A 20,420-nucleotide genomic window follows, 5' to 3' on the forward strand; every position below is an offset into this window, starting at 1 on the left:
GAACCCTCGTACACTGTTGGTGGGAATGCATAGCCACTATGGAGAACAGCGTGGAGGTTTCTCAAAAAAACTAAAAACAAAACTACCATAAGATCCAGCAATCCCACTGCTAGGTATATATTCAAAAGAAAGGAAATCAGTATACTGAAGAGATATCTGTACTCCCATGTTTACTGCAGCATTATTCATATTAATCAAGATTTGGAAACAACCTAAGTGAGCATCAACAGATGAATGGATTTTTAAATGTGATATATACACACAATGGAGTACTATTCGGCCATGAAAAAAGAATGAGATCCAGTCATTTGCAATAAGATGGATGGAACTGGAGGACATTTTGTTAAGTGAAATAAGCCAGGCACAGAAAGACAAATTTGGCACGTCCTCACTTATTCGTGGAAACTAAACATTAAAACAATTGAACTCACGGAGATTCAGAGTAGAAGGATGGTTACCAAAGGCTAAAAAGGGTAGTTGGTAGGAGCAGGTGGGGTAGAGGATGGGTAATGGGTACAAAAATATAGTTAGAATAAATAAGGCCTAGTATTTGATAGCACAACAGAATGACTACAATCAATAATAACTTATTGTATAGTCTAATATAACTAAGAGTATAATTGGAAGTTATAACACACAAAAATAATAAATGCTTGAAGTGATGGACACCTCATTTGCCCTGATGTGATTATTATGCATTGTATGCCTGTATCAAAATATCTCATGTACCCCATAAATATATATACCTATTATGTACCCATAAAAATAAAAAATAAAAAGAAGAAAAGATAATACATAGTAGGGGAAATGCTATGGATAAAACTATAATAAGCAATAACTAATATTTTTGAACGGTTACGCTATCCCAGGCAATGTGTTAAATGTTTTCCATTTGTTATATCATTAATTTTACACAAGTCTATGAAACAGCTACTTTTATTATTCTCTTACATTACTCTTATAAATAGGGAAAATGCATCTGAAGAGTGTAAGGGACTTCCTCAAGATAACACAACTACTTTTTTTTTTTTTTATACTTTAAGTTCTAGGGTACATGTGCATAACGTGCAGGTTTGTTACATATGTATACTTGTGCCATGTTGGTGTGCTGCACCCATCAACTCGTCAGCACCCATCAACTCGTCTTTTACATCAGGTATAACTCCCAATGTAATCCCTCCCCACTCCCCGCTCCCCATAATAGGCCCTAGTGTATGATGTTCCCCTTCCCGAGTCCAAGTGATCTCATTGTTCAGTTCCCACCTATGAGTGAGAATATGCGGTGTTTGGTTTTCTGTTCTTGCGATAGTTTCCTGAGAATGATGGTTTCCAGCTGCATCCATGTCCCTACAAAGGATACAAACTCATCCTTTTTTATGGCTGCATAGTATTCCATGGTGTATATGTGCCACATTTTCTTAATCCAGTCTGTCACTGATGGACATCTGGATTGATTCCAAGTCTTTGCTATTGAAGATAACACAACTACTAAGTGATATGACTTCAAACCCGTTTGTGTTGTTTCTAAGCCCATTTGTTAGCTGCCACACTCTAATGGTTAATCTCATTTTTTAAAAGAATTAAAGGAAAACACGATCAGATTGCTATACGAACAATATAGGCAGTAAATGTAGTGGATTTCAGAAGACACCAAAATCATAGTGGCATATGAAATAGTCAGAAAGTAAATTAATTGAAATTTGGTTCACTATCCACCAAAAGGCACTTTGCGAATGCACCCTTTTGGTTTTGGTATAGGAAGCATCCCACTGTGGCCACCCTGCAGGCTACCAAAAAAATCGCTTTAATAGAAATCACAATGAAGAATTCCTACTGAGTGTGACAAGTCTACATATAAATGCCCTTAAACAAGTTAAATGAGGACTTCTGGATTTCACATTTTCTTCTTAGCAGAGTCCACAATCTGGCACAATCTCAGCTTTCAAACCAAAGTATAAAAAGAAACAACTATTTTTAAGTTATTAACGTGCTATTCTCAACTGGTTTACATAGTTATCATTTTAAGTATTCATTTCTGTTTTTCATTGTGAGACAAAAGTTTGTAGGTAGATACCATGGTTGTTAAAACTTGCACAATTTATGTATTAAATATATCACAGTAGTTTTGTTTCCCCTAGAAAAAGACATCATTTTATAGCTATGTCATGCTCTACAATAGCTCAGGTGCCCAGAGCTAACCCAAATGGCTCCAACAGCTGCCTGGAGAAGGCAGCTAATAGTCACAGTCTTTCAAAGGGGCAGCTTTTTCCTCTTTTTCAGAGGTAATAGATAAGGCACTTTACATATGCTTCGCATGAATGACAATCTCATTGAATCCCCAAAACAAACCTGTTAGGTAGATTGTATTACTATCTCCATTTTACACATGAGAACACTGAGGCTTGGAGATGCATGGAAATTGCCTAATGATGCACAGGCACCCTAAGCAGTCCTCCCTGAGAACCCATGTTATCACGCTGACCCTCTGTTGACCAGATGGGGGAATGAGGCTCAAAGAGGTTCAGCAAATTACTCAATGTCATACAGTGAGTAGCAGAGTTAGGATGAAACTTGGGTCAACTATTTCTAAGTCTAATGTCGTGGTGTTACACCTTTTCTCATCCTTATAAACTTGAAGCATACAATGTATCAAAGGACTGTCACGGTCTAGTGGTATATTTGTCATTTGAAACAGCCCCCTAAGTGAGTCTGATAGATACCATTTTCCATTTGGGAAATGATTTCATTTTCCCCAGAAAGTAGAAACTTAGGCAAAGCTTATGTGCTAAGGCTTTTTTGGGAAGTGCAATTTCAGGATATTAAGAATAAGGGAAGAAGGGGCATGAGGCACGGAGGAAGGCTAAGTAGATACAAGGTAGAGCATTCTTAATAATAATTACCAGACCACACTGTAGCACTCTAAAAACACACTTAAATGTATATATAAAATCCTCAAACTTCATTTTCACCTTTATAAATAAAAGAAATGGGAATAACTAAATGAATAAAGTTATATAAACATATAAATGTTTAAAACACACACATACACACACACACACACACACAGAGACACACACACTCTGTAGTGGCCATCTGTTAGTAACCACCTTTAAGCTCTTTTTCTAATGACAGCACCCCATTTTCTTCTGGAGAACCATCTTTATACTTGTATAACCATTTGGTTCAATCCACACCCTATGACTCAGGTCTGAGCAATGAGAATATCACAACTTCTTGCCATAGTAATTCATTTTTGAGTGGGCAGTTTACCTGATACAGGCGAAACAGAGTAAATAAATGTCAGCCTTTTGCTAGAACTACTAAGAAATAAATCATTATGCTGAGAGGCTAAAATGACAATAAAAGCTATGCAACCCCAAGGGAAGAGTCTACCTAAGAATAAATTAAACATGTAATAACTCAGAAGCAAGGCAGATGTAGGTTTCTAATGCCTAGAACCACCCATGCCTGAAGTCAGTTATGTTTCAATCATACTTGACAATTACAATTTAGATTAAAAGCAAAATTGTTTCAAAACAATCTGAGCTAAATTTTCTGTCATTTGCAACCAAGAGTCCTAATATACCCTCCTATTATTCTATTTCACTAGGTTAAAGTAGAGCTAATTTCCATGTGTTAAGTGTATCACCAAATTAATTGCATTGAACAACCTTTTTTCTAATGGAATCCAAGTTTTGGAGAGATGTGTACAAGTTACCTAGATTTTGTTCATGCCTTAACATACCTTTATCCCAACCAATCCAGAAAATTACTATCAATTTACATGTTAGCAGGCTATAGACAAGTAAATTAGACAATTACTTTTTCTCTTTTAAATTAGCTAAGAAACTGAAACAGCCAAATAGTATTCATTGAAATAGATAATTTTAAATATATTTAGGTATCCATGTATTAATAAGCTCCCACTCAAGAAAAGCTGTTAATTATCACAAATTATTCTTAATATGCCATGATATTACTATTCAGCTGTAGCAAGTCAATAGCACACTAAGCGCCTGAGTTTCATAATGTTATCCAACTACCTTAGGAGCAGAGTAAGTTCAATTTCAACCAGCAAGTAGTGATAAAAACTAGAGTTTACTCAGACATTTTTAAGAAATATCTGTACCATAGCTTTTATCTTAAAAATGTAGAAAAATAATTTACCTGGGGTTTACATTACAAAAACGTTACACAAATTCAGTTCATATCTGTAAGATACTTAGAATTCTTTAGAACATAAAGGTAGTACTCCTTGTATTCTATAATTTATTCTGTGGAGTTCTTTCCTAACTTCTGCCAAAGCAGTGGGTTAAAAAATTAAACCTAGGATTTCTGTCAGTGATGTAAACATGTATCTTTCTTTTTAAAATGCTGCTAAGCCATTCTCAAAGGTATAGTCTCAATGATGGTACAGCAGTAAAATAAGTTTGGTCTATGAAATTCCATGTTTAAAAAATTATTGGCCCACAGCCTTTTTGGTCTGCTCCTTTTATTAATTATCCCAATTATATTAATTGTAATTATATTAAGTATATTATTAATATTATTTCAATATTCCAAGACTATCAGAGAGAAAAGTAAAATTCAAATCAATCATTTGGTTTTTAGGAGCCTCAATGGTGGCCTAAACTAAGTAACTAAACTAATGATGAAACCAAACATTTTGACTTTTTCCAAATTTTACCTTCCATGATATCATTTTCCTTGCTTAATCCAAGTTTGCATGGTATTCATGAGGCTTTGAGAAGAAATGGGTTCACAGAAACAGTAATCACCCAATTGCTCCATCTGCATATCGTAAGACTGCATTCCCCCTAATAAATTAACGTCCCAAGAATTTGCTGGGTCCCCAAGAGATGTTTCACACATATTGATTCTTTTGGCTCCAGCCCTCTGTTGATGCCCTCCATCTGCAAAAAAAAAACACCTGGAAGGGGTACCACATCACAGACACCATCATCAGAGTCATGCATGAAACTCTCAATACTCTGCCAAGGATGTCAGCTCCCAACGTTCCCAAGGAGGCAATACTTGGGATGCCAAAGCAACACAGTAGTGAAAACAAAACCAGGAGACAAAGAAGTCTAGATGGACATAATGGATAACAGCAATTTTGGGGGTAAGTACAGAGTTCAGAACATTGTTCTGTCCTGATTGAGACCTAAGTTATGTCTTTTGACACATATCACATGCCAGAGAATTTCCAGAAGAAAAGCTAAGTGAGGACTCAAAAAAGAGGAATTCATAAAACCACATCCATTCACCCACATTTAACCACCAGGGCACATCTGCCTTGTTAAAATTACAAGGTACCCAGTGTCTTAAGTATCTAAATAATCATTACTTCTAGTTGCTGTGTTTAGCTTCTTGTAGTCTTTTGTTCAGATCAAATTACTTTCCCCAAAAATCCAGCTATACCCAGATCTTTCCTATAGTAAATAAAGAAATTCTTTCTTGTTGCTTGTTTATTCCAGTTATAAATAAGTTTCTTGCACTTGCAAGAACAAGCTTATTAATTTATATAATATGTATAGAAAAAAACACCAGACTAAATGTTACTAAACTAAATGTTAACTAAATGTAAGCTCAATGTTAACAATTATTGTCCTTAAGTGGAAGAATTACTGATGATTCTCATTTTCCTTGTTTTCTTTATGTGCAAGTTCTAAATTTTCTAAAATTAGCATTAATATCATATTTATAAGGAAAACAAGCCAATTAAGGCTTTTTAGTTGCTAAATTGAGAATAGTCATGTCAAATTAGTGCCACACACTTCCTTACAATATTTGAAACTGTAGAATCTCAATTATCTTTCTCAAAAAAATGTTCAACACAAACATAATCTTACAGCACTTGCCTTTACTGCTGTGTAGGAACTGGAATAGCCAGTTCTGAACCAGGACTGGCCATGGTTCTGAACGCTACTTAACTGAGAAGCCACAAAAGCTGAAAAATAATCCCATGGGCATAGAACAATGGGGATGAGGGTGAAGAGAATTTCATGCAAGTTGCATGGAAAGAAAGGACATTTTCTGTAAACAGAACAGAAAACACTGATTAATTGAAATGGTAAAGAATATGGCTACCCAGCAACCTTTTCCTGAAGGACCTAAAAGTTTCTTGTGCATGTTATAACCAACATTTCCAGTTACTTTTAATTTCTCACTCCCTACATCACTTCTCTCTCTTCTGCCAGAGCTGCCATGATAAGGTTTACATGATGAATCACTCTGCTTTAGAGTGAACACATCAGCATTTTCTCCAGGTTCAACTCAGACCAATTATCAGCACAATTTATACCCTGAGGTTTCTAAAGTCAGACTCAATTCCCATCAACATTAGGAAATCTTCAAGATTCCCAAAATAAACTCCACAGATTTGCTCGAGTGCAACTATTTTCTATACAGAGTAGCTAAATATATAGCTCCAATATTAGTGTCACAAGCGCCACACTAATGCTGCCATTAGATGCTTCCACATACAAAAGAAGTCATTCTCCTTCCTGTAGACTCTCTGTCAAAATGCATAAGAATATAGAGGCACCGAACCTTAAAGAATCTTTAGGATTTCTGCTTCATCCCCACATTGCCAAAAAAATTCTACCCATATTACCTGGATAGCAATACTGAGAAATGTGGTTTAAAAATACAATTTCTTTTAAAATCGGGAAAGGAATGGAGGCCTCAAGGAAATGTTACATGAGTTCCTGTTCTTTCCTATTTGAAAAAAGTGACATTCCCCACAGATGTATTAACGCTCTAAAGATTTTGCTGGAACTCTGAATGTAATACAGAAATGTCAACAAGAGTCTACAATAAGGTTTTCTTCTTTTCTGTCTTATTTAGATGTGTTCTGAGTTGAGGGTCCAAAATTAGTGGCAGTGATCCTCAACTTTTGTGAAGTTTAATTATATTCTCAGCAAAGAAAAAATAATTATAACAGATCCTCCAACACTTCCTACTTGACATCTATAGTTTCACTGTTCTCAGACAACATAATGCTTCATTTGCCTTGTGCTATGGTTTAGAAGTTTTTTCCATCCAAAGCTCATGTGGAAATTTAATTGCCATTGTGGCAGGATTGGGAGGTCAAACCTCGAAGAGGTGTTTACATCATGAGAGTTCTGCTCCCAGGAATAGACTAATACATTATCTGGGGAAAGGATTCACCCCCTCTTGCTCTCTTCTGCCTTCTTTGCCCCTCTGCTTTGTGATGCCTTCTGCCATGTTATGATATTCCAAGCAGGCCCTTCCCAGATGCCAAAACCTTGGTGGTGGACTTCTCACCCTCCAGAATGATGAGTCAATAAATGTCTGATCTTTACAAATTACCAAGTCTGTGGTATTCTGTGGTAGCAGCACACAGCAGCATACCAGCAACATATGTCTACTGATCAGCACAGACCTAAAAACCAGGCCAGAAACTGAAAGACCACTTGTAAAAACTGAGTTCAACTACTTGAGAAATGGCATATAAATGACAAGAGTCTAAATATAAACTCAAGTAAATGTTGATGCTGTTTCATTAAGCACCTTCCCAAATGACCAACAGAGATATGCTAAATCCATTCTCAGTAAATAATAAAATGGAATCAGCTAAGGTTTTAGAACCAACTTTTAGGACAGAGGTTCATAATTTGTTATAGAAATAAACCTCCTTCTAAATTATTCATATCACTTAACTACACAAAGCTGATAGAAAACCTAAATTAGAGTAGGTACGTGGATTCTCTAAGGATACTATTTTTCTATTAAAGTGTGCTACAAACAAAGCTCATGCATTCTACAGAGTAATATTGACAAAAGTAAAGAATTCACCCCCTTTGACACAATCTGTTTTTGCTATATTCTATCTCTACAAAATTTCTTAATCCCTTATATTAGAAGTCTATATATAACACTTCAAGGCATCTAGAGATAAGCTCAGTTCATAGGGGCGAGGTAAGTAAGTGCCATTTCAAAAGAGATTGATTATTAACAGCATCCCATTCAGAAAGAACAGTTAGAGAAAGTATTTATTCACTTCTAAGGCTTAGGGTAACATGTAAGGCTTGGCTATTCCTTAACTGGGTGAAGAATTTCCAATTAATTAACTATTGATCATAAAACTTAGAATTCCTTTGCCTTCTCAAATAACCCCTTCTTTAGATCTATCAAGTATCAGCTTAAGCTAGTTTGGAAATACATTTGACTATTTATGACACTCTTTAAAACTTGCATAAGCTCAAATCTGGCTTTCTGAGAATCACATTGGTAAAATGCTTTAGCAACCTTGTAAAGTAGAGATTACGCATTCACCTGAAAATTGTTGAAATCCCTCTGCCACTTCTCTTTTGTGAGAAGGGCAGGTAAAACTTCAGCAAAGTGGGGTGTCTGAGATTCAGTTATAGATATGTATAAAGAATGAGTCAGGGAACTCCTACAAATGCAATGGAAGTTGCTCTGGGCCTGATAAACAAGATAAGCCAAAATCCACAAGAGGAGGCCACAGTGCAAATGCCATAGCAGCAAATTTCAACAGCAAATCCGAAGGGACCAGAAGGAAGACTCAAGGTCAAGTTGTCAATTTAAGACTGAAAAGCTAGGGTAGGCTGAGATAAAAGCAACCCAGTGTTAATACCTAGGAGTCAAAGAACCTAAAGCTCAAGGCAGATATTAAATATGAATACCTAAGTTGTCTAGTAATATGAAAATAAATTAAAGAAATGCTGTTGCTTGGAAGTGGTATGGAAGGGGAAGGGATTGTTCCCAATAAGTTTGAGGAGACACATAAGATACTAAAGACCCTCCAATCCTCGCCAATACATTGGCAAAATTCCCCTAAGTAGTCAGTGAAGTGTTTGCAGCAGTTGATTCCTACATCCTCAGAGAAAATGGATCTTTATCGCTTAGGGAGCATTCATTTCAAAAGATGGGATTCTGCAAATGCACTCCTATCTAGTGACAGCACAGGGAACTCATTTCATGAGATAATACAGTCCTGAGTCAACAGCAATCCCAGGTGGAGTGATGGGATCAGAATTATAAGACCAGAATCTGGTGCTCAGCTTCAATTCTGACTGAGCAAATCCCTTCTTCTCCCTCTGACTCAGCTTCCCCAACTTTTCGACATATAATAACAACAGGAAGAGTGAAGAGAATACTAAAGGTACATCCATGGCTGGAGGAATCAAATTTTGCTCTTCTGACTTATAAAACTATATTCAAAAAGACCAGATAATGCTATTATATTAAGCAATCTACTGATGTATTATCGATTCTGGCACTTTCGATCTCATATTTTCTTTGAGAAGTAATACCAACAAATTTTCAATACAAAGATTGAAAAAACTGAATCTGACATTCTTAGAGAGAAAAAATAATGCTAAGCAATATTCTCACCCTTTATTTACCCTGTTATTTAGTCAAAGATGTATAGTGAGCACTAACTAGCAGTATTTAAATGCCAACTACCTAAAGAAGTTGCATAATGAATGAAGTTTTCAGTGAATTTCCCATTAATTGTGGCCAAGATAAATAAACCTCAGTGAAAGTGACCTAAAGAGGTAAAGGCATATAACCAACTCCAGCGATCTAAGTAAACCTGAAAATCCAATGGAAAAATAAAGCACGTGAATAGAATAAGGATTTCTACAGACAGAATGAAAAGGAAAAGTATGCGCGATGGTTCACAGATAAAAAGAATATGTGGTGAAAGGAACTAAGCTATGCATAAGGGTAACTTACTGAAATGAATCTGGATATTTTATGTACAGAACAAGTTTTGATTCACAGGTCCTACTGACAATCATTTAAGTTTTCTTCTTCAAGTAGTAATCTGACTTAAAAACAAAACAGAATCAGCAATCCAAGAGACACCAATGAATATTAAACAACAATGGTTATCTCTGAGCTGCACCCAAAACACACATATTAAGATCGTTATAGCCTAAGATATGTCCAGCCACTCTCTACTCTTGCATAGTGGAGATGGTAGGAAGTATAATTCTCCACTACAATAGAACAAAACTCATGTTAAAGTAACACGTGTAAATCAGTCATTAACCATGTTCCTTTAAAAAAAAACTTAATTTTTCAGAACAAGAACCTAAATATTTTTAAAGATGCCATTACTGGTTTACATAAAAATAAATTATAGTTAAATAAACTCTAAACTTCTGTCTTGTACACTCAAAGAAAAACTCGCCAATGCATAGTTCTTGTAACATTATATTCACCTAATCCTACTTGAAAACACACTAAAGGCGCTATTTAAGAGTTACCTGTGATGTCAGCTAAATGAATTCCCTAAATAGAACTCTGAAAGTCAGTTTCTAATCGAGTTTTTTTTTTTTGGTCACTAATGTAAAATATGCCTAAATATTAAAATTTATTCTTTAGTTATTAATTAGCTGACACTAAGTTTTCTCCTACAGAGTGACACATCCACGCCATATAGATGTGTATGTCCAAGAATTCATTTCAAAAATGTCAACTGCAATTAAAATTGTTCTGAAACGTCTACATGGTATGTCCTGACATGAATGACAATTGGTTAATTTGCCTATGAAATTAGCATGTTCTGAACTAAGTCAAAAGAATGTATCCTTTCACATGCTGAAATCAAGCTCACTTCAGAAGTGAGTTTCTCCTCTATCTTGAATCTATTACTATTTAAAATGAGCAGACTTTGAGAACAATAATGTGGCTTTCCAATGTTATTTGGAGTGTGTACAAACTGGGCTACACATCCACTGCAGTCTTTTCTTCCAAAACTTGTACTTCTATTTTCCATTATCACAAGTTTTATTTTTCTTCTCTCAGTTCATCACCACTTGCAAGCCTCTTCAAAAGACAGTTATGAGGTTTATTGAAGAGAATCTTCACAGCTTGCTTTCTATTTTTTCCTGGCCAAGCAGTTTGGTAGGGACACTAGATTAGAAATATTACTTAATAAGAACATCTATTGATAAATAGAACTTATTGTGAACATATGTCCTTTAATCCTCAGAACATTCCCATAACCTAAGTATTATGTCTATATTCATATATGATATGTATTCAATGAGGTTATTGCATACATTACCCAGATCACATATCTAGTAATGGGGAGATCTAGACTTAACAGTTATGCAGCTTTGTCTGACCATAAAGTCCATACTCTTCCTGTTATACTGTGCTTCCTCCATCATTTCTATTTCTACTGTATTTGTGAACATAGGGCACCCTTCTAAATTCCACTGTCCAAACAGGAGATTTCAAAAACATATCTAGCCATTGGTTTGAAGTCTTTGAAAATGAGGCATGTTAAAATCTTGATAATAACAATGTTTGTTTTTCTTTTTAAAGTATCCAAGAACTATATATTACCAAATACTTTGCAATGAGTGTTAAACTTTTCCTATACTAAGCTTGGGATTGAGCCATTATTCCTTTACTTTCCGACAAGCCATCCCTTCTATTCCTTTTAATGTATTTTCCTCTGATTTTAAATGGCTTTAAGAACTGTCTAAATTCATTCCAGAGCTCAAACAACTTAGCCTATAAATTTGTCAGTTCTAACTTTGGGAGTTATAGATTTGTTTAAGAGTCAGATGAAATGCATATAAACACACACAGGCAGAATTTTGTATAAAATTGATGTTAATGCTTTGGAAAATGATTTTCTTCACACTTGTCAAGCAACTTTCAAAAAAGATATTCATTTCAGGGAATAAACTCACCTCCTAGAGTTGCATGTGCCTAAGCTTCAAATGATGGGTGTACACTAGAAAAATAGGAATAAAATCATCTGACAGTACACACACACACACACACACAACCCTGTTACAGCCTTGTCTAGAGAACCTTATAAACACATGTGAGCCGGCCATACTGGTGCATGCCTGTAGTCTCAGTTACTTGAGTGGCTGAGGCTGGAGGACTGCTTAAGCCCAGGAGTTCAAGTCCAGCCTGGGCAATACAGCAAGATTCTATCTCTTTAAAAATAAATCATAGAATGAGATCACGTCCTTTGCAGGGACATGGATGGAGCTCGAAGCCATTATCCTTAGCAAACTAATGCAGGAACAGAAAACCAAACACCGCATGTTCTCACTTATAAGAAGGAGCTGGACAATGAGAACACATGGAACACAGGGAAAGAAACAACACACACTGGGGACTGTGGGGGCTGGAGGGAGGGAGAGCATCAAGATAAATAGCTAATACATGCAAGGTTTAATACCTACGTGACGGATTGATAGGTGCAGCAAACTACTGTGGCACACATTTACCTATGTGACAAACTTGCACATTTGGCACATGTATCTGGAACTTTAAATTAAATTTTTAAAAATCATAATAAATAAATAATTTTCAAAACCCACAGGTGAATTCTGTTTTTCAAAAAAAAGGCCTGTACCACCAGGGGTACCAGGGGTCCCTAATCTCCACCATGGTGAAATATGTCAAACAGATGTTTACAGACACATCTCTTAGCAACCTATCCCATTCTAAAACATTTGCAGATCCATATTGCAAATGCTTGCAGACAGAGTTATTTGTTAAGGTCCAGAATGTTCAGAGGGAGGATTTTCTTCTAAACTTCAAGTGCAGCAAGATTTTCTTCAAAAGTAAGGCTGTTGGCAAATAAATTGAAGCCCAGAGGATGACATTTTGTCAAAACAATCTGCAAACGTTTATTTTGCTGCCACAGTTCAGTTGAAACTAGTTCCTACTGAGATACTGACACTGCTATAATGTTGATTCATGCTTTTGTGGCTTCGAAAATTAATAACCGTAACTTTTGTTTTTTAAATGGTTTGGAATTGCCAGCAGTATGCGACCTCCAACTGGTTCTAAATAAAGCAGTTCATGATTTAAACTTGTTCTTAAAGGCAGAAATGCATCTTTCTTTGCAGCTTTGGATCGTAACTGGTTTCTTATGCAACAAAGTGAAGCTAGAGATTGTACCACTGTTACTATACCCAGGAAGTGGTGAAATGGAACTTCAGTTTCCCTCAGTGATTAACTCAAAAAACAAAGACTTAATGTCTATGCTATCTTCCACGTTACAAACCAATACTAGTATAATGTGTGTGTTCTTCAACACTTTAATCAGATGGACTAACTAAGGCATCCAACCGGCCTCAAAATATCTCTGTAAAGCTCCATGCTTTGTCTTCAAAGACTTTCACATTTCATATTTAAAATTAATAGTTCTAGGTTTACCTTATTATAAAAATATTCCTTCCAAATATCCAAATAAAAGGGATGTTTCAGGTAAATATATTTATACTGTACTCAACCCCAGGAGTACTTAGAGCCCAGTCTGAGAATAAAGTCTTCTCTGCCTCTATTGCAAAACGTCCACATCAGTGGCTGTACCATGGCTTGGCAATGGCTTGACCTGAATCCAAGTAAGTATGACCAACTCTTTCGAATCCTTCCAGTTTCTTACCATAATAAAGCTATGATTTAAAAAAGTAATCACTATTCAATGTCTTTTGTCTATTTTTTGTTTTCCTAGAGAACCCAACTCAAGCCAAAGTCCTTACATAGTTCAAAACAACTGTCCTCTAAACCTAGGTGGGCTGGAAACTATCAGGAGAGTAACTCTGGACAGGTCAGCTCTGCCTAAGTCTACGGGGTTTGCATCAGTTTCAGGTTTAATACTAACGGGCACAGAATAGAGGGAGAAACAAAGAATTCTGTGGGAAAGGAAGAAACCTAAAAGAAGTCAGCCAAATTTCCAGTCTTTCAAGATTCAGATAGTCATTTTTTTGGCTTGATAATTTTATAAACTCCAAGAAAATCAAACATACTATTATTTAGTATTTCTAGCTTATCCAATCTCCCTTCAACAGCATGAATAAATAAGAGTTCCCTATGATATGGTATGCACTGCAGTCTGTAATTTTATCATGTTATTGATAAATTCACAACCTCTTTTTTTATTTTATTTTATTTTATTTTACTTTAAGTTCTAGATACATGTGCTGAACGTCAGATTTGTTACATTGGTATACATATGCCATAGTGGTTTGCTGCACCTACCAACCCGTCATCTAGGTTTTAAGCCCCACATGCATTAGGAATTTGTCCTAATGCTCTCCCTCCCCTTGCACTCCATCCCCTAAAAGGCCCCAGTGTGTGTTGTTCCCTTCCCTGCATCCATGTGTTCTCATTATTCAACTCCCACTTATGAGTGAAAACATTCAGTGTTTGGTTTTCTGTTCCTCTGTTAGTCTGCTGAGGATGATGGCTTCCAGCTTCATCCACGTCTCTGCAAAGGACATGAACTCATTACTTTTTATGGCTGCAGAATATTCCATGGTGTATATGTGCTACATTTTCTATATCCAGTCAATCATTGATGGTCATTTGGGTTGGTTCCAAGTCATTGCTATTGTAAACAGTGCTGCAATAAATGGATGTGTGCATGTGTCTTTATAATAAAATGATTTATTTATAATCCTTTGGGTATACACCCAGTAATGGGATTGCTGGGTCAAATGGTATTTCTGGTTCTAGATCCTTGAGGAATCGCCATACTGTGTTCCACAATGGTTGAACTAATTTACACTCCACCAACAGTGTAAAAGCATTCCTATTTCTCCACATCCTCGTTAGCATCTGTTGTTTCCAAACTTTTTAATGATCACCATTCTAACTGGTGTGAGATGGTATCTCATTGTGATTTTGATTTGCATTTCTCTAATGACCAGAGATGATGAGCTTTTTTCATATGTTTGTTGGCTGCATAAATGCCTTCTTTTGAGAAGTGTCTGTCCATATCCTTCGCCCACTTTTTTATGGGTTTTTTTTTTTTCGTTCTTGTAAATTTGTTTAAGTTCCTTGTAGATTCTGGAAATTAGACCTTTGTCAGATGGATAGATGACAAAAATTCTCTCCCATTATGTAGGATGCCTGTTCACTCTGGTGATAATTTATTTTGCTGTGCAGAAGCTTTTTAGTTTAGTTAGATCCCATTTATCAATTTTGGCTTCTGTTGCAATTGCTTTTAATGTTTTAGTCATGAAGTCTTTGCTCATGCCTATGTCCTGAATGGTATTCCCTAGGTTTTCTTCTGGGATTTTTATGGCTTTAGGTTTTACATTTAAGTCTTTAATCCATTTGAGTTAATTTTTGTATAAGGTGTAAGGAAGGGGTACAGTTTCTGTTTTCTGCATATGGCTAGTCAGTTTTCCCAGCACCACTTATTAAATAGGGAATCCTTTCCCCATTGCTTGTTTTTGTCAAGTCTGTCCAAAGATCAGATGGTTGTAGATGTGTGGTGTTATTTCTGAGATCTTTGTTCTGTTCCATTGGTCTACATATCTGTTTTGGTATCAGTAACATGCTGTTTTGGTTACTATAGATTTGTAGTATAGTTTGAAGTCAGGTAGCATGATGCCTCCAGCTTTGTTCTTTTTGCTTGGGATTTTCTTGGCTATACAGGATTTTTTGGTTCCATATGGAATCTAAAGTAGTTTTTTCTAATTCTGTAAAGATAGTCAGTGGTGGTTTGATGGGGATAGCATCGAATCTATAAATTACTTTGGGCCATATGGCCATTTTCACGACATTGACTCTTCCCATCCATCAGCATGGAATGTTTTTCCATTTGTTTGTGTCCTCTCTCATTTCCTTGAGCAGTGGTTTAGAGTTCTCCTTGAAGAGGTCCTTCATGCCCCTTGTAAGTTGTATTCCTAGGTATTTTATTCTCTTTGTAGCAATTGTGAATGAAAGTTCACTCATGATTTGGCTCTCTGTTTGTCTATTTTTGGTGTATGGGAATGTTTGTGATTTTTACACACTGATTTTGTATCCTGAGATTTTGCTGAAGTTCCTTATCAGCTTAAGGAGTTTCTGGGCTGAGACAATGGGGTTTTCTAAATATATAATCATGTCATCTGCAAATAGAGATAATTTGACTTCCTCTCTTCCTATTTGAATATGCTTTATTTCTTTCTCTTGCCTGATTGCCCTGGCCAGAAATTCTAATACTCTGTTGAGCAGGAGTGGTAAGAGAGGGCATCCTTGTCTTAAGTCAGTTTTCAAAGGGAATGCTTCCAGTTTTTGCCCATTCAGTATGATACTGGCTATGGGTTTATCATAAATAGCTCTTATGATTTTGAAGTATGTCCCATCGATACCTACTTTATTGAAAGTTTTCACTATGAAGGGGTGTTGAATTTTATCAAAGGCCTTTTCTGCATCTATTGAGATAATCATGTGGTTTTTGTCATTGGTTCTGTTTATGTGATGGATTACATTCATTGATTTGCATATGTTGAACCAGCCTTGCATCCCAGGGATGAAGCCAACTTGATTATGGTGGATGAGCTTTTTGATGTGCTGCTTGATTCGGTTTGCCAGTATTTTACTGAGGATTTTCACCTCAATGTTCACCAGGGATATTGGCCTGACATTTTCTTTTCTTGCTGTGTCTCTGCCAGGTTTTTGAATCAGGATGATGCTGGCCTCGTAAAATGAGTTAGGGAGGAGTCCCTCTTTTTCTACTGTTTGGAATAATTTCAGAAGGAATGGTACCAGCTCCTCCTGGTACCTCTGGTAGAATTCGGCTGTGAATGCGTCAGATCCTGGGCTTTTTTTGGTTTGGAGGCTATTAATTACTGCCTCAATTTCAGAACTTGTTATTGCTCTATTCAGGGATTCAACTTCTTCCTGATTTAATCTTAGGAGAGTATATGCGTCCAGGAATTTATCCATTTCTTCTAGATTTTCTAGTTTATTTGCTGGAGGTGTTTATAGCATTCTCTGATGGTAGTTGATATTTCTGTGGGATAAGTGGTGATATCCCCTTTACCAATTTTTATTGTATCTATTTGATTCTTTTCTCTTTTTTTTTTTTTTGTTTGTTGATGAAATTATTTATTTATAGTATATGGACAATGAACCACATTCAACTTTTCTTTTTTTTTTTTTTTTTTTTTTTTTGAGACGGAGTCTGGCTCTGTCGCTGGGGCTGGAGTGCAGTGGCCGGATCTCAGCTCACTGCAAGCTCCGCCTCCCGGGTTCACGCCATTCTCCTGCCTCAGCCTCCCCAGTAGCTGGGACTACAGACGCTCGCCACCTCGCCCGGCTAGTTTTTTGTATTTTTTAGTAGAGACGGGGTTTCACAGTGTTCGCCAGGATGGTCTCGAACTCCTGACCTCGTGATCCGCCCGTCTCGGCCTCCCAAAGTGCTGGGATTACAGGCTTGAGCCACCGCGCCCGGCCCACATTCAACTTTTCTATTTAGACTCGGAGTTTTAAATGTACCTTCAAAGAGTTCAACTTCTTCATTTTACAGATAAGAAAATTAACCCCCGTTTGGGGATGTGACTTCCCCAAAGTCACATTTGTATTTCTATCCCTCAACAGATCCCAATCAATCTCCACACTTGCATAGGGCTTGAGTTCTCTCCCTCTCTCTTTTTTTTTTTTTAGACAGAGTCTCACACTTTCACCCAGGCTGCAGTGCAATGGTAGGATCCCAGCTCACTGCAACCTCTGCCCTCCAGGCTCAAGCAATTTTCCTGTCTCAGCCTCCCAAGTAGCTGAGACCACAGGCACATGCCACTAGGCCTGGCCAATCCTTGTATTTTCAGTAGAGATGGGTCGGGCTAGTCTCGAACTCCTGACCTCAGGTGATCCACCAACCTCAGCTTCCCGAAGTGCTGGGACCACAGGCACAAGCCATTGTGCCTGGCCACCAGGCTTGAGTTTTGGTTTTCTTTCTTTTTTTTTTTTTTTTTTTTTTTGAGATGGAATCTTGCTCTGTCGCCCAGTCTGGAGTGCAGTGGCGCGATATTGGGTCAATGCGACCTCCGCCTCCTGAGTTGAAGCTATTCTCCTGCCTCAGCCTCCCAAGTAGCTGGGATAATAGGTGCCTGCCACCACGCCCAGCTAATTTGGGCTTGAGTTTTCAAAGTGCATTGACATACATCTTGGTGTCTCAGGTTCTCCATGTACAAATTGGGGTTAATTATGGAAACTACGTCGTTCAAGACTACTGTGAGAATTAAATGAAATAGCCTCCAGTAAGCATTAACAATTGTTATTATCTTCTTAAATAAAAATTGTGGGAGGCCATTGTTTTCAACTGAGCTCCTGGACTAGGCCCAACAGAGCAAACCAAACCAGAATGGAGTCACTAGTTCTAGGTGCCCTGTAATCAAACTGAACTTTAAAATGAGCCAACTTTCCAAAAAATAAGATATTCACAGTGGCCAATCAGAAGGGACCCAGTTTATCTTAGCCAGTATGATAATGAAGTCCCCTCTATTCTAACCCTATAAGGAAAGTAACTTTGAAATGAACAATTTGCTGGGTGTGGTGGCTCACACCTGTAATCTCAGCACCTTGGGAGGCCAAGGTGGGAAGACTGTTTGAGCCCAGGAGTTCCAGACCAGCCCAGGCAACATAATGAGACCCTGTCTCTACAAAAAACTAAAAACCTAGCCGAGTGCAGTAATGCATGCCAGCAGTCCCAACTACTTACGAGACTGAGGTGGGAGGATTGCTTGAGCCCAGGGGGATGAGGCCGCAGCGAGCCACCACCACACCACTGCACTCCAGCCTGGGCAACACAGCGAGATTCCATCAATAAAAATAAATAAATAAATAAAAATAAGTAAAAAAAAATGAACAATCTACTTTTTGTTCTCTATTTTTTGCTTCTTCACCACTTTTCTGCCTATAAAACCAACCCTCTCTGCTCTGCTCATTGGAATTCCTTCTATTTTACGGATGGGATGGTGCCCAATTCATGAATCATTAATAAAAGCCATTTAGATTTTTTTCAACTCAACTTGTTGAAAGTTTGCTTTTTGACATCTTTATTGAAATAATTACTATCTTGTGGAATTTCCTCCACAGTCTTGGAAGGCAGGCTCTTTTCTTCTTTATTAGTCTGGCTAGCAGTCTATGCATTTTGTTAATCTTTTCAAAAAACTAGTTTCTGCATTCATTGATTTTTTGAAGGGTTTTTTGTGTCTCTATCTCCTTCAGTTCTGCTCTGATCTTAGTTATTTCTTTTCTTCTGCTAGCTTTTAAAATTGTTTGCTCTTGCTTCTCTAGTTCTTTTAATTGTGATGTTAGGGCATCGATTTTAGATCTTTCCTGCTTTTTCCTTTGGGCATTTAGTGCTATAAATTTCCCTCTAAACACTGTGTTAGCTGTGTCCCAGAGATTCTGGTACATTTTGTCTTTGTTCTCATTGGTTTCAAAGAACTTATTTACTTCTGCCTTAATTTTGCTATTTACTCAAGAATTCATTCAGGAGCAAGCTGTTCAGTTTCCATGTACTTGTGTGGTTTTGAGTGAGTTTCTTAATCCTGAGTTCTAATTTGATTGCACTGTGGTCTAAGAGACTGTTTGTTATGATTTCCACTGTTTTGCATTTGCTGAGGAGTATTTTACTTCCAATTACGTGATCAATTTTAGAGTAAGATGTATATTCTGTTGATTGGGGTGGAGAGTTTTGTAGATATCTACTAGGTCTGCTTGGTCCAGAGCTGAGTTCAAGTCATGAATATCCTTGTCAATTTTCTGTCTCATTGATCTAATATTGACAGTGGGGTGTTAAAGTCTCCCACTATTATTGTGCAGGAGTCTAAGTCTCTTTTTAGTTCTCTAAGAACTTGTTTTTATAAATCTGGGTGTTCCTATATTGGGTGCATATACATTTAGGATAGTTAGATCTTCTTGTTGCATTGACACCTTCACCATTATGTAATGCCCATCTTTGTCTTTTTTGATCTTTGTTGGCTTAAAGTCTGTTTTATCAGAGACTAGGATTCCAACCCCTGCGTTTTGTTTGTTTGTTTGCTTTTTGCTTTCCATTTGCTTGGTAAATATTCCTTCATCCCTTTATTTTGAGCCTATGTGTGGCTTTGAACATGAGATGGGTCTCCTGAATACAGCACACCAATGGGTCTTGATTCTTTATCCAATTTGGCAGTCTGTGCCTTTTAATTGGGGCACTTAGCCCATTTATATTTAAGGTTAATATTGTCATGTGTGAATTTGATCTTGTCATCGTGATGATAGCTGGTGATTTTGCACATTAGTTAATGCAGTTTCTTCATAGTGTCCCTGGTCTCTATATTTTTGTGTGTTTTTGCAGTGGCTAGTACTGATTTTTCCTATTCATATTTAGTGCTTTCTTCAGGAGCTCCTGTAAGGCAAGCCTGGTGATGACAAAAATCCCTCAGCATTTCTGCAAAGGATTTTATTTCTCCTTCCCTTATGAAACTTAGTTTGGCTGGATATGAAATTCTGGGTTGAAAATGCTTTTCTTTAAAAATATTGAATATTGGGCCCCCCTCTCTTCTGGCTTGTAGGATTTCTGCAGAGAGATCTGCTGTTAGTCTGATAGGTTTCCTTTTGTAGGTAACCTGACCTTTCTCTCTGGCTGCCCTTAACATTCTTTTTTCCTTCATTTCAAG

At 37.0% G+C, this 20,420-nt stretch overlaps 1 protein-coding gene across 4 annotated transcripts in view; it reads right to left on the bottom strand.

Annotated features, from left to right (window-relative positions):
- SLC4A4 (solute carrier family 4 member 4) overlaps nucleotides 1-20,420 on the bottom strand; it is a 397,907-nt gene that overhangs the window by 247,873 nt on the left and 129,614 nt on the right. The gene's annotated exons all lie outside the window — the stretch shown is intronic.

The sequence above is a fragment of the Trachypithecus francoisi genome, unplaced genomic scaffold (genome assembly GCF_009764315.1).
Source record: "Trachypithecus francoisi isolate TF-2019V2 unplaced genomic scaffold, Tfra_2.0 Lachesis_group1, whole genome shotgun sequence".
In the NCBI taxonomy this organism is placed as follows: Eukaryota; Metazoa; Chordata; class Mammalia; order Primates; family Cercopithecidae; genus Trachypithecus; species Trachypithecus francoisi.